This window comes from Balaenoptera physalus (assembly GCF_965194825.1).
Source record: "Balaenoptera physalus genome assembly, chromosome: 20".
In the NCBI taxonomy this organism is placed as follows: Eukaryota; Metazoa; Chordata; class Mammalia; order Artiodactyla; family Balaenopteridae; genus Balaenoptera; species Balaenoptera physalus.
In genome coordinates, this window is record NC_138901.1 from 55,227,161 (window position 1) to 55,239,003 (window position 11,843).

The 11,843-nt window shown below is 39.9% G+C and overlaps 1 long non-coding RNA gene across 4 annotated transcripts in view; it reads right to left on the reverse strand.

Moving 5' to 3' along the window:
- Positions 1-11,843, reverse strand: part of LOC309649899 — a 309,487-nt gene that overhangs the window by 59,000 nt on the left and 238,644 nt on the right. The gene's annotated exons all lie outside the window — the stretch shown is intronic.

Here is an 11,843-nt window from a genome sequence, read left to right on the forward strand (position 1 = left end):
GAATCACATGTAACTGGGGTGAGTTACCATGATTATTTTATTCTTTTATCTCCTGGCTTTGACCTGAGAGTGACCTCAGTGGGGGATTGCACAGCAGGGAGCAGCAGTGAAAACACAGAGAGAAACCCTATCTTTCTGGCCAGAGAACTAAGAGAAGGGGCTCCTACAGCTTGGGAGTCTGGTGGTGACTCCCTCTTTTTCTCTCTTGGTTCTGGCTCAAGGGTGGCCCAAGTCACAGAGTGTACAGCAGTGGGGGCAGCATATAAAACTGAGAGAAAACTCACCTTGATGGCCAGAGGAACCAGAAAAAGGAGACCCTGTGGTCCAAGACTGTAGGGGTGAATCTCCATTATTTTTTCCTCTTTTTCTCTCACCACTTTGCACTGGGGGTAGCCCCAGCCATGAGGAACTGTGTGGCAGCACTGGTGACAAAAACTTGAAGAGAAACCCCTTCTTTCAAGCAGGAGGACTGGAAAAAATAGATCCCTGGAGGTTGGAGAGAGTAAGGAAAGTACTGGAGAGGCTATAGAAAGGAAATCCTAATTCTGTGTATGAATTTACACAAATCCTGGGTTAATCTCGGAGCTGTACATGCATGGAACAGACCTAAAGGAGCATAGCCAAGGCTGAGAACTGAGTTATGATATAAACTACCACCCAAGTCCCAGACTAAGAGACATTCATGTGTGGGACAGACCCAAGGCACCACAGCAAAGGTTTGGAAAACACTTAACACTGAAACCACAGGGCACAGAAGGTGAGACAGAGCTTGATGTCTGAATCTAACCAGGCCAATTATCTGCTAAATCAGAACAAACAAACATCAACATTTTCCAAAGGATTTTGACAGGACTTAGAGTCTCACAACATAAAATTCAAAATGTCCAGGATTCAATCCGAACTTGCTTGACATAAAAAGAATCTGGCAAATAGGACCAATTCTCAAGTGAAAGACAATCAACAGAAGCCAGCTCTAAGATGACTCAGATATTAGAATTATCAGACAAAGACTTGAGAGCAGCTGTTATAACCATGCTTTATGAGGAAAAGATGCTGAATGGAGAGGTTCTCAGAAGAAGAACAGAGATATAAATAAATAAATATTTCCGTTTAGTTCATTTATTTATTTATTTATTGTTGCACTGCATGGCATGCAGCATCTTATTTCTCCAACCAGGGATCGAACCCATGCCCCCTGCAGTGGAAGCGCAGAGTCTTAATCACTGGACTGCCAGGGAAGTCCCAAAATGGAAATTTTAGAATGGAAAGATTCAATATCTGAAATAAAAAATTCACTGGAGGAGCTCAACAGTGGAATGGAGGTGGCAGAAAAGAGTCAATGAACAGTCACACATTTTCCAATCTGATGAACATAAAGGAAAAAAGATTAAAAAAAAAAACCAATGAATAGAGCCTTAGTGAACTGTGGGACAATATCAACAGTTCTAACATTCATATCATTGAAGTCCCACAGACAGAGAAGAAAACATTTGATGCATAAAATATATCTCAAGAAATAATGGATGAAAACTCTCCAAATTTAATGAAAGACATAAATTTACAGATTCAAAGAGTTCAGCAAACCCTGAACGGAATGAACTCAATAAAACCATGCCCAGGCAAGAGTCAAATTACTGAAAATCAAAGATTAAAAACCAAAGCTTCTTTAAAGTAACCAGAGAACAAGGGCTCATTACATATAGAAGAGGAACAATACGCATGATTGTGAATTTCTCACTAGAAGCAAAGAAGCTAGAAGACAGCTGAATGACATCTTTAAAGAGTTTAAAGAAAAGAACTGTCTACCCAGAATTCTATTTCCAGTGAAAACATATGTCAGGAATGATGACAAAGTGAAGACATTTAGATGGAGGAAAACTATGAGAATTTGTTGTCATCAGACCTGTTCTATAAGAAACGGTAAAGGAAGTTTTAGGCTGAAGGAAAATGATACCAGAGGGAAACCTGTAACTTCAGGAATAAAGGAAAAGCAACAGAAATTGTATATATCTGGGTAATATATTTTTCTATTTTTCTCCTTTTAAGTTACTTAAAATACGTATTACCTGTTTATTTATTTTTAAATTTTCATTTATTTATTTTATTTATTTTGGCTGTGCCAGGTCTTAGTTGCAACACACGGGATCTTTTAGTTGCAGCATGTGGGATCTTTTTAGTTGCGGCACGCAGACTTCTTAGTTGCGGCATGCATGTGGGATCTAGTTCCCTGACTAGGGATTGAACCCGGGCCACCCTGCATTGAGAGCATGGAGTCTTACCCACTGGACCAACAGGGAAGATCCTGTATTAACTGTTTAAAGCAAAAATTAGTACATTTGTCTAGTGGGGTGTTCCATGTATGTAGATGTAATGTATATGACAAGTATAACATAAAAGTGGATGAAGGGACCTAACCTATATGGTTGTAAGGCTTCTATATTTTACTTCGGGTGGTAACAATATTAACTCTCAGTCTACTGTGAAAGGTTAAGTATGTATATCATAATTCCCAGAGCAACTCCTGAAAAACAAAGTCATATAGCCCCAAAGCCAATAGGTAAATTAAGATGCAATAATAAATACTCAAATAACCCAAAAGTAAACAGAAAAGGGGGAAGAAAACATAAAACACAGAAAATAAAATGGTAGACTTGAATTCAACCATATTAATAATTATATCAGATGTAAATTATATCAGCTGTAAATTATATCAGATATAATTAATAATTATATCAGATGTAAATAATTATATCAGATGTATATCCCTGGCAGTCCAGTGGTTGAGACTTCACGCTCTCACTGTGGAGGGCCTGGGTTCGATCCCTGGTCAGGGAGCTAAGATCCCACAAGCTGTGTGGTGGAAAAAAAAAAGTAAATGGTTAAACACTCCAATTAAAGACAGATGATCAGATTGGATGAATCAAGGTCCAAGTGTATTCTGCTTATAACAAATCCACTTTAAATATAATGATATAAATAGGTTAAAGATAAGAGTTGAAAAACATATGCAATGAAAATACCAGTAGAAGAAAGAATAGCAAAAGAAAAAAAACCAACACACACACACACACACACCCCCAAAAAAACTCAATCAAAAAATGGGCTGAAGACCTAAGCAGACATTTCTCCAAAGAAGAGATACAGATGGCCAACAGGCACATGAAAAGATGCTCAATGTCACTAATGATAAGAGAAATGCAAATCAAAACCACAATGAGGTATTACCTCATACTGGTCAGAATGGCCATCATCAAAAAGTCTACAAATATTAAATGCTGGAGAGGATGTGGAGAAAAGGGAACCCTCCTACACTGTTGGTGGGAATGTAAATTGGTGCACCCACTATGGAGAACACTATGGAGGTTCCTTAAACTAAAAATAGAGCCACCATATGATCCAGCAATCCCATTCCTGGGTATATATCCAGAAAAGACAAAAACTCTTAATTCGAAAGGATACATGCATCTCAATGTTCACAGCAGCACTATTTACAATAGCCAAGACATGGAAACAACCCAAGTGCCCAGATGATTGGCTTAAGAAGATGTGGTACATATACATACAATGGAATATTACTCAGCCACAAAAATGAATGAGATATTGCCATTAGCAGCAACATGGATGGACCTAGAGAAGGTTATACTTAGTGAAGCCAGACAGAGAAAGACAAATATTATATGATATCACTTATATGTGGAACCTAAAAATAATACAAATGAATCTATATACAAAACAAACAGACTCACAACATAGAAAACAAACTTACGGTTACCAAAGGGTAAAGGGAGGTGGGGAGGGATAAATTAGGAGTATGGGATTAACAGATCCAAACTACTATCCATAAAATAGATAAGCAACAAAAATTTACTGTATAGCACAGGGAATTATATTCAATATCTTGTCATAACCTATAATGGAAAATAATCTGAAAAAAAAACTGAATCACTTTGTTGTACACCTGAAACTAACACAACACCGTAAATCAACTATACTTCAATTGAAAAATGAATGGAATGGGTATATTAACATTAGACAAACTAGACTTCACATCAAGCAGTGTTATCAGGAATAAAAGAGAGACATTACAGAATGAAAAAAAAAGGTCATCCCAACAAGAATTCGTAACAATCCTAAATGTATATGCACCTAAGAACAAGGATGCAAAATACAGTGAAGAGAAAACTGATACAACTGAAAGGATAAATGGACAAATCGACAATTATACTTGGAAATTTCACCTACTCCCCTCTCCATAATCAACAGAACACGCAAATCAGGAGAACACAGAAAGTCAGCAAGGATATAGAAGACCTGAACAACACCATTAACCAACTTGACCTAATTGACATTTATAGAACACGCCAATTAGGTATCAGAACAGCATCAGAACAACACTTTCCATGTACACACTGAAAATTCACCAAGACGGATTATATTTTGGGCCATGCAAGAAACCTTAACAAATTTAAAATAATTGAAAATCATACAAAGCACGTCTCTGACCATAATGGAATTAAACTAGAAATCTGCAACAGAAAGATATCTGAAAAATCCCCCAAATATTTGGAAATTGAAACACACTTGTAAATTGTTCATGAGTCAGGAAAACTATCTCAGTGGAAATTAGAAAATAAAAGAAACAAAAATACAACATATCAAAACCTCTATGAGGCATTAGAGCAGTGCTTAGCGGCATTGGTTGCTAGTAACTGTTTAATAATAGGCTCTCTGGAAGGGGGAAGACGCCCTAGTGCATAGTATTTCTGACTTCTGTGGTGTAAATACTCCCACTCCAGCTGATTTCAAGGTGACATCACTGAACACAAGGTTGGGAAGAGGTGGGCACAATTGAGTCTCACGGCTCCAGGTCACAAGTGCCTGAAGGGAAATTGTAGCATTAAATACTTATATTAGAAAAGATGAAAGCTCTCAAATTAAAAAAAAATCTAGCTTTGCATTTAGAAAATGAAAAAGAGCAAATTAAACCCAAAACAAGCAGAAGGAAGGAAATAATAAAGAGCAGAAATCAGTGAAATCAAAAATAGAAAAAAAAAATCAGTGAAACCAAGAGCTGGTTCTATGCAAAGATCAATAAATCAACAAACCTCTAGTCATGACCAAGAAAAAGAGACAAGTGACAAACTGCCAATATCAGAAATGGAAATGGAGAGATCACTATAGACTCTACTCACATTAGAAGGATAATAAAGGAATATTATGAACAACTATACCATGTATTTGACAACTCAGATGAAATGGACTAACTACTTGAAAGACTTGAACTACCAAAACTCAAGAAGAAATAGATAACTTGAATAGTTCTATATTAAAGAGGGTTCTGGACCCAATTCCAGCATGGGGGTGGGAGGGTTTTTCCATATCGACAATTCTCCGACACTAGCTGGGTGTCCTAAAATTCAATACAATTCTGACACTATCTACCTGGAGATAGCATCAGATCCCACATGTTAAGAGTTCAGTCTTTTTTTTTTTTTTTTTTTTGGCCACACTTGTGGGATCTTAGTTCCCTGACCAGGGATCAAACCCAGGCCTATGGCAGTGAAAGTGTGGAGTCCTAACCACTGGACCACTAAGGAACTCCCGAAAGTTCAGTCTTACAAGACTGCCTCTCCCCACGTACCCCCCTGCCCCCATGCACCCCACCCCCGCCCCCATGCACACATGTGTGCACACACTTACCCACCTACCCACACACACACACTTCAGATGCTAGTTGCAAGTCCAGGTTATCAATTGTGCTTCTAACCAACTGGCTATAGATGGGAGGTTCCAACGACGCCCTCCTTGGATTCAATTAACTTGCTAGAGAGGCTCATAGAACTCAGAGAAACATTTTACTTACTAGACCACTGGTTTATTGTAAAAGGACATTACTCAGGAACAGCCAGCTAGAAGAGATGCATAGGGGAAGGTATGGGGAAAGGGCTCAGAGCTTCCAGGCTCCCTCTGAATGTACCACTCTCCCCAAATCTCTATGTGTTCACTAACCCGGAAGCTCTCTCGATCCTTTTGGGTTTTTATGGAGGCTTCATTACATAGTCATGAAACTGAGTCCCCCTAAAACCAAGTTCCTCTGCCGAGTTTATGATTAGCCTCTCTATCCAAAACTTTATTCCTTTTCTTGTCCCACACATGTTCTCCCTCAAGATTGAGGAGGATCAAAGAAAAGGGGGGACTGTGACTGAGCAGGACCTTATGGGGTCTTCCCATGACAGATTCCGCACCCCACCCCCCGCCATGTCCTCCACCTGCCTCTTGTTTGTAGAAAATCTTTAGCTGCCTAGGCCTTCCCTGAGTTCCAAAGAACAAATTTAATCAGAAGTGAGAAAATGCAGAGACAGAGGAAAACAGTTAAGCAAGACAAAATAATAATAGTTTACCCATTAAACAAAGTCAAGGACCTTTAGTACCTCCTCAAGGGCTAGACAGTATTCTGAGGCATATCCTTGAGCCGTTTTGCAGATACTGAAACCCCCACCAGGTGGAAGAAGTTAACTGCACGCTGACCACAAGCACACAGACCTCAGACAGGTTGGAACCAGAAGCTTAATGATGCTGACTCCCAATTACCTCACCACCAACCAGTCAGAAGAGTGTCCACGAGTTGATCATGCATCTCACAACCCTCTCCTTTACCCTATCTTTAAAAACCCTTCCCTGAAATCCAACAGGGAGTTTGGGTCTTTTGAGAATTAGTGGCCTGGACTCCTTGTTTGGCCTTAACAATAAATGCTGCACTTTCCTTCACCACAACCTGGTGTCAGTGGACTGGCTTTATTGCACACAGGTGAGCAAAGTTTGGCCTGGTAACAGCCACAGTCGATTAAATCATTAGCGTTTGGTGATTGATCCAACCTCCAGCCCCTCTCCCCTCCCCAGAGGTCAGGTGAGTTGGATGGAAATTCCAACACTCTAATTACATAGTCAGCTTCTCCAGCGACCAGCTCCCATCCTTAGGTGCTATCCAAAAAAGTCACCTTATTAACATAGCAAAAAACACGTTATTGCTCTCATCACTTAGGAAATTCCAAGCGTTCTAGAAGCTCTGTGCCAGAAATGGGGATGAAGACCAAATACATATTTCTTATTAAAAATCACAATATTACATATATCAAAGAAATTGAATTTATAGTTAAAAACCTTCCAACAACAAAAACTCCAGGTACAGACAGTTCTGCTACCAAACATTTTGGGGGAGAAATAATACCAGTTCTACACAATATCTTTGGAAAACAGAAGAGGGGAGAATACTTCCCATTTCATTTGATGAGGCCAGCCTTACCGTATTACTGAAGCCAGGTAAAGATGTTGAACCAGGTTCGTTCTCCGACGCACAGCAAGCCAAACACTGAGATGCCGAGGTTTGCAGCAGAGGAAGGACTTATTCACAGGGCAGCCAAGCGAAGAGAACAAATCTCAAACCCGCCTCCCTGAATGCAAGAGGCTCAGGGTATTTATAGGATAAAGCTGGTGGGTGGGGAGCATGGGGAGCATGGAGAAAGGTGATTGGAGCTAACAAAAAGGTGAAACAATTGTTCTGCGCAGGTGCAATGAACCCACATGCTTCTTCATGGGACACATGTCCAGAAAGTGGCAGCGACAGCATGTTCTCAGGGTGGAGCTCCTGGCCCTCTGACTTCAAAAGGTTATCGGACATTCGCACATGCCCAGGTAGGGGATCGGTAGTTCCAATCAGTCTTAACTAGCTCAAGCTGGAACTGGACACAGCTGACTCCAAGTTTCTGAAAAAACAACTTGGGCAAACACCTTATTGTTTAGGCTACGTGATGCTTGGAGGCCATGCAAATTTTTGCAAAAACAATTAAAGTGAGCCTGATCAGTGAAGGCAGTTTACAAGTTTAATGGATCTAACTGATGATTGCCCTCAGTTTCAAAGACATAACAAGAAAGAAAAACTGCAAACCAATGTCCTCCATGAACACAGAGGGGAAAATCTATAACAATACATTATCAAATCGAATTCAGCAGCATGTAAAAAATGTAATAATCACATCCAAGAGGAGTTCATCCTGGGAATGCAAGGCTGGTATATACAGTTGAAAATCAATCAATGAAATTTACCATCTTAAGAGTAAAGAAAAAAATTCATGTGATCATCTCAATACATGAAGAAAAGGCATGTGACGATATCCATTCATGATAACAATCAGCAAAATATGAATAGAAGGGAACTTCCTCAACCTGATGAAGTTGAAAACCTACAACTAACATCGTATTTAATCATGAAATAATGAATGCTTTTCCCCAACATCAGGCACAAGTGAAAGTTGTCCATTCTCACTGCTCCTATTCAACATCACTGGAAGTTTTAGCCAGTGCAACAATGCAAGAAAATAAATAAAAGATACACTGATTGGAAAGGAAGAAATAAAATTGTCCTCATTTCCATTCGATATGATTATCTACATAGAAAATTCAAAGAATCTACAAAAAAGCTCCTGCAACTAATAAGTATGCCTTTCAAGACTGCACGATGCATGATCAATATACAAAAGTTAATTGTATGTCTATATAGTAGCAATGAACAATTGGAATGTGAAATAAGAAAGAACAATTTGCGGGCTTCCCAGGTGGCGCAGTGGTTGAGAATTTGCCTGCCAATGCAGGGGACACGGGTTCGAGCCCTGGTCTGGGAAGATCCCATATGCCACGGAGCGACTAGGCCTGTGAGCCACAATTGCTGAGCCTGTGCGTCTGGAGCCTGTGCTCCGCAACAAGAGAGGCCGCGACAGTGAGAGGCCCGCGCACCGCGATGAAGAGTGGCCCCCACTCGCCGCAACTAGAGAAAGCCCTCGCACAGAAACGAAGACCCAACACAGCCATAAATATAAAAATAAATAAATTTAAAAAAAAAAAAAAAAAAGCTCTCATCACAAGGAAAAAGAAATGTAGCTGTGTGGTGATGGATGTTAACTAGACTTATTAAAAAAAAAAAAAAAAAAAAAAAGAACAATTTGCAACCACACCAGAAAAAAGAAATACTTAGTAGGTATAAATCTAACAAAATATGTACATGATCTGTATGCTGGAATCTATAGAATACTAATGAAAGAAATCAAAGCAGACCAAATAAATGGAGAGATATACTTTGTTCATGGATTGGAAGACTCAATAATGTTAAATATCAATTCTCCTCAATATATCTATAGATTCATGCAATCCCAATTTAAAAGAACAGCAGAAATTTTTGTTAGTAATTTTTGTCAGTATCAATAAGCAGATTCTAAAACGTATAGCAAAAGGAAAAAGGAAATAGAATAGCTAAAACAGTTTTGGGAATGAAGAACAAAGTTTCAAGACTCATGCTACTTGATTTCAAGACTTTCTATTAAGCTGCAGTAATCAAGTCAGTGTGGTATTGGCTGAAAGATAAGATCATAGAATAAAATAGGTTGTCCAAAAATAGACACAAATATGGTTAGCTGAGTTTTGGCAAAGATGCAAAGGCAATTCAATTGAGAAAAAAATACCTTTCAAGAAGAGGTGCTGGAACACCATTTCCATATGCAATCCACAGGTAAAAAAAAAAAAAAAAAAAATCAACCTTGGCCCATTCCTCACACTTCATACAAAAATTAACTTGGAATAGATCACAGACCTAAATATAAAATGTGAAAAAATAGGAATTCCCTGGTGGTCCAGTGCTTAGGACTTGGCACTTTCACTGCCATGGGCCCAGGTTCAATCCCTGGTCAGGGAACTAAGATCCTGCAAGCCACGTGGTGTGGCCAAAAAAAAAAAAAAAAAATGAAAGAGTAAAACTTCTAGAAGAAAACATAGGAGAGAATCTTTATGACCTTTTGTTAGGCACAGGCAAACACAATCTGTAAAAGAGAAAAATAAAGTTTACCTCCTCATAATTAAAAACTTCTTCTCTGCTGAAAACACTGTTAAGAGATGAAAAGACATCCTCACTTCCTGAGACCTTACTTGTTGGGAGAAAGTATTTGCAAATCACATACCTTAAAAGGCCTTATATCTAGAATACATAAATTACTCCCAAAACAACAATGAGAAAACAAGAAACTCAATAAAAAATGTTTGAAAAGATACTTCCCCAAAAAAGATATACAAGTGTCAAATAAGGACATGAACAGATGCTCATTATAATTAGTCATTAGCAAAATGTAAATTAAAAGCACAATGGCATACTTCTATACACCTACTAGAATGGCCAACACTCCCCCGCCACAAGTCACCCTGTCTCCCCTAAGCTGTACTGGCAAAGATGCACAGCAACTGGAACTCTCATACATTGCTAGTGAGAGGCTGAATCCACAAAAGGACAATGGCCAGAATCATATAAAGAAACAGAGCCATGACCTACAACCACTGGAGCAACCAGCCAGAGACCTTAAACCACACCTCTGAAGCAACCAGTCTAGAAAGCCAACCCACAACCTCTGCAGTAGTTGGCCCCAAACGGTCAGGACTTCGTCAATAACCGCCAGCTTCCCTAATTTTTGCCCCTGCTTCCAATTTAGGACCAACCAGAGAAAGATATACTACGGGCTCCCTTAACCAATCACATAGGATGCCCCACTTCTAGTTAGCTCGGGCCTACAGCCTTTGCAAGGCCAACAGCCTCCAATCAGGAAATACCTGAAGCCATCCCTTTTTTCCATTGTAAAGCTTTTGAGCTACCCCGCCTGCCAAACACAAGTGATACTGGCTGACTCCCTTGCCATATAGTAAGCTCTGAGTAAACAACCTCTGTTTGCTCTCATATGGGCGATCTTTGTTTATTTCCCCACTGGTGGGAATGCAAATTTTCATGGCCTAGAGAAATCCACAAGGTTCCACAAATTTCTGTGGAAGTCTTCAGACTAGTAGTCTCACTATAACTCTGGCCTCTAATCCCAGCTCCCAACATTGTGTCTCTGAATGGTCATTGAATAAACTTAGATGCAAAATTCGGTTCACATCAGATCACATCACATCAAATATTTCATAACATTTATGAAAGGTCCAGAAGGTTTAATGGAGGAAATACATCATGCAGCACAGAGCACTCAGCAATCTCTTTGCCCTCCCATATCCTGCTACATTTCTCCACGACAGTTAGGAGCAATATTTATAATGAATTAAATTACACAGCTGGGGGACTTCCCTGGTGGCTCAGTGGTTAAGAATCCTCCTGCAAATGCAGCGGCACAGGTTAGAGCCCTGGTCTGGGAAGATCGCACATGCCGCAGAGCAACTAAGCCCGTGCGCCACAGCTACTGAGCCTGCACTCTAGAGCCCGCAAGCCACAACTACTGAAGCCCACGTGCCACAACTACTGAAGCCCGTGAGCCGAGAGCCCATGCTCCGCAACAATAGAAGCCCCCAAAATGAGAAGCCTGCGTGCCGCAACGAAGAGTAGCCCCCGCTCGTCGCAACTAGAGAAAAGCCCGCATGCAGCAACAAAGACCCCATGCAGCTAAAAATAAATAAATAAATAATAAAATAAATAGATAAACAAAAACCTTGAGGATATTTTTTAAAAAATTACACAGCTGGGTCCCACTTTGATGGAATAACACTTGTAAAATACACTGTTAACATATGTTAAGGTCCTTATACTTCCTTCCACAATTTCAGCTGGCCCTACTATACTGGAGCCTCAGTTTTGGATTTTTGAGTTCCAAAAGCCTGGACGTAAAGGGATAGGGAATGACTCCTGTGCATAGATGATGGCTGTGGGAAAAGACAAGCCATGCCTGTACCTTTGATTGCAGCCAACGGGTCACCTACTGACTGTTTGCCCTAAAACTCTGCTTAGCCCCTGTCTGAAATATCTCACATGGGTGGCCCTTCTT